We start from the raw sequence: 3,592 nt of genomic DNA on the forward strand, positions 1-3,592 counted from the left end.
TAGGTTGCTTCCATATCCTGGCTATTGTAAACAGAGCTGCAATGAACATTTTGGTACATAACTATTTTTGAATTACAGTTTTCTCAGGGTGTATGCCCAGTAGTGGGATTGCTGGGTCATATGGTAGTCCTATTTTTAGTTTTTTAAGGAACCTGCATACTGGCTTTCATAGTGGTTGTATCAATTTACATTTCCACCAACAGTGCAAGAGGGTTCCCCTTTCTCCACACCCTCTCCAGCATTTATTGTTTGTAGATTATTTGATGATAGCCATTCTGGCTGGTGTGAGATGATATCTCATTGTAGTTTTGATTTGCATTTCTCTAATGATTAATGATGTTGAGCACCCTTTCATGTGTTTGTTGGAAATCTGTATACTTCTTTGGAGAAGTGTCTATTTAGGTCTTCTGCTCATTTTTGGATTGTGTTGTTTGTTTTTTTTGATATTGAGCTGCAGGAACTGCTTGCATATTTTGGAGATTAATCCTTAGTCAGTTGCTTCATTTGCAAATATTTTCTCCCATTCTGAGGGTTGTCTTTTTGTCTTGCTTATGGTTTCCTTTACTGTGCAAGAGCTGTTAAGTTTCATTAGGTCCCATTTGTTTATTTTTGTTTTTATTTCCATTTCTCTAGGAGCTAGGTCAAAAATAATCTTGCTGTGGTTTATGTAATAGAGTGTTCTGCCTATGTTTTCCTCTAAGAGTTTGATGGTGTCTGGTCTTACATTTAGGTCTTCAATCCATTTTGAGTTTATTTTTGTGTATGGTGTTAGGAAGTATTCTAATTTCTTTTACAGGTAGCTGTCCACTTTTCCCAGCACCACTTATTGAAGAGGCTGTCTTTTCTCCACTGTATATTCTTGCCTCCTTTATCAAAAATAAGGTGACCATATATGCGTGGGTCTATCTCTGGGCTTTCTATCCTGTTCCATAGATCTATGTTTCTTTTTATGTGCCAGTACCATGCTGTCTTGATTACTGTAGCTTTATAGTATAGTCTGAAGACAGGGAACCTGATTCCTCCAGCTCTGTTTTTCTTTCTCAAGATTGTTTTCCTATTTGGGGTCTTTTGTGTTTCCATACAAATTGTGAAATTTTTTGTTCTAGTTCTGTGGAAAATGCCAGTGGTAGTTTGATAGGGATTGTATTGAATCTGTAGATTACTGTCAGTAGTAGAGTCATTTTCACAACGTTGATTCTTCTAATCTAAGAACATGGTATATCTCTCCATCTATTTATATCATCTTTAATTTCTTTCATCAGTGTCCTAAAATTTTCTGTATACAGTTCTTTTGTCTCCTTAGGTAGGTTTATTCCTAGATATTTTATTATTTTTGCTGCAATGGTAAATGGGAGGGTTTTCTTAATTTCATTTTCAGAGTTTTCATCATTAGTATATAGGAATGCAAGAGATTTCTGTGCATTAATTTTGTATCCTGCTACTTTACCAAATTCATTGATTAACTCTAGTAGTTTTCTGGTAGCATCTCTAGGATTCTCTATGTATAGTATCATGTCATCTGAAAACAGTGAGAGCTTTACTTCTTTTCCAATTTGGATTCCTTTTATTTCCTTTTCTTCTCTGATTGCTGTGGCTAAAACTTCCAAAACTATGTTGAATAATATTGGTGAGAGTGGGCAACCTTGTGTTGTTCCTATCTTAGTGGAAATGCTTTCAGTTTTTCACCATTGAGGATGATGTTGGCTATGGGTTTGTCATACATGGTCTTTATTATGTTGAGGAAAGTTCCCTCTATGTCCACTTTCCAGAGGGTTTTTTATCATAAATCAGTGTTGAATTTTAGCAAATGGTTTCTCTGCATCTATTGAGATGATCATTTGGTTTTTGTCTTTCATTTTATTAATTCGGTGTATCACGTAGATTGACTTGCGTATATTGAAGAATCCTTGCATTCCTGAGATAAACCCCACTGTATCATATTGTATGATCCATTTAATGCACTGTTGGATTCTGTTTGCTGGTATTATGTCAAGGATTTTTGCATCTATGTTCATCAGTGATATTTCCCTGTAGATTTCTTTCTTTGTGACATCTTTTTCTGGTTTTGGTATCAGAGTGATGGTGGTCTCGTAAAATGAGTTTGGGAGTGTTCCTCCATCTGCTATATTTTGGAAGAGTTTGAGAATGATAGATGTTAGCTCTTCACTCAATATTTGATAGAATTCGCCTGTGAAGCCATCTGGTCCTGGGCTTTTGTTTGTTGGAAGATTTTTAATCACAGACTCAAATTCAGTGTTTGTGATTGGCCTGTTCATATTTTCTATTTCTTCCTTGTTCTGTCTCAGAAGGTTGTGCATTTCTAAGAGTTTCTCCATTTCTTCCAGGTTGTTCATTATATTGGCATACAGTTGGTTGCAGTAATCTCACATGATCCTTTGTATTTCTGCAGTGTCAGTTGTTACTTCTCTTTTCTCATTTCTAATTCTATTGATTTGAGTCTTCTCCCTGTTTTTTCTTGATACGTCTGGCTAATGGTTTATCTTTTTTTTTTTTTTTTTTTAATCTTCTCAAAGAACCAGCTTTTAGTTTTATTGATCTTTGCTATGGTTTCCTTCTTTTCTTTTTCATTTATTTCTGATCTGATCTCCATGTTTTTTTCCTTCTGCTAACTTTCTGTATATTTTTGTTCTTTCTCTAATTGCTTTAGGTTTAAGTTTATTTAAGATTTTTCTTCTTTCTTAAGGTAGAAATGTATTGTTATAAACTTCCCTCTTAGAATTGCTTTTGCTGCATCCCATAGGTTTTCGGTCGTTGGGTATTCATTGTCATTTGTTACTAGGTATTTTTTGATTTTCTTTTTGATTGCTTCAGTGATCTCTTTGTTATTAAGTAGTGTGTTGTTAAGCCTCCATGTGTTTGTTTTTCTTACAGATATTTTTCCTGTAATTGATATGTAATCTCATAGCTTTGTGGTCAGAAAAGACACTTAATACGATTTCAATTTTCTTAAATTTACCAAGGCTTGATTTGTGACCCAAGATATGATCTATCCTGGAGAATGTTCCATGAGCACTTGAGAAGAATGTGTATTTTGTTGTTTTTGGATGGAATGTCTTATAAATATCAATTAAGTCCATCTTGTTTAATGTATCATTAAAGCTTGTGTTTCCTTATTTATTTTCATTTTGGATGATCTGTCCATTGGTGAAAGTGGGGTGTTAAAGTCCCCTACTATGATTGCGCTACTGTCAATTTTCTCTTTTATGGCTGTTAGTATTTGCCTTATGTATTGAGGTGCTCCTATGTTGGGTGCATAAATATTTACAATTGTCATATCTTGTTCTTAGATTGATCTCTTGATCATTAGGTAATGTCCTTCTTTGTCTCTTGTAATAGTCTTTATTTTAAAGTCTATTTTGTCTGATATGAGAATTGCTACTCCAGCTTTCTTTTGGTTTCCATTTGCATGGAATTTCTTTTTTCATCTCCTCACTTTCAGTCTGTATGTGTCCCTAGGGCTGAAGTGGGTGTCTTGTAGATAGCCTATAACCAGGCCTTGTTTTTGTATCCATTCTGCCAGTCTATGTCTTTTGGTGGGAGCATTTAATCAATTTTCTTTTAAGGTAATTAT

The sequence above is a fragment of the Phocoena sinus genome, chromosome 18 (genome assembly GCF_008692025.1).
Source record: "Phocoena sinus isolate mPhoSin1 chromosome 18, mPhoSin1.pri, whole genome shotgun sequence".
Lineage (NCBI taxonomy): Eukaryota > Metazoa > Chordata > Mammalia > Artiodactyla > Phocoenidae > Phocoena > Phocoena sinus.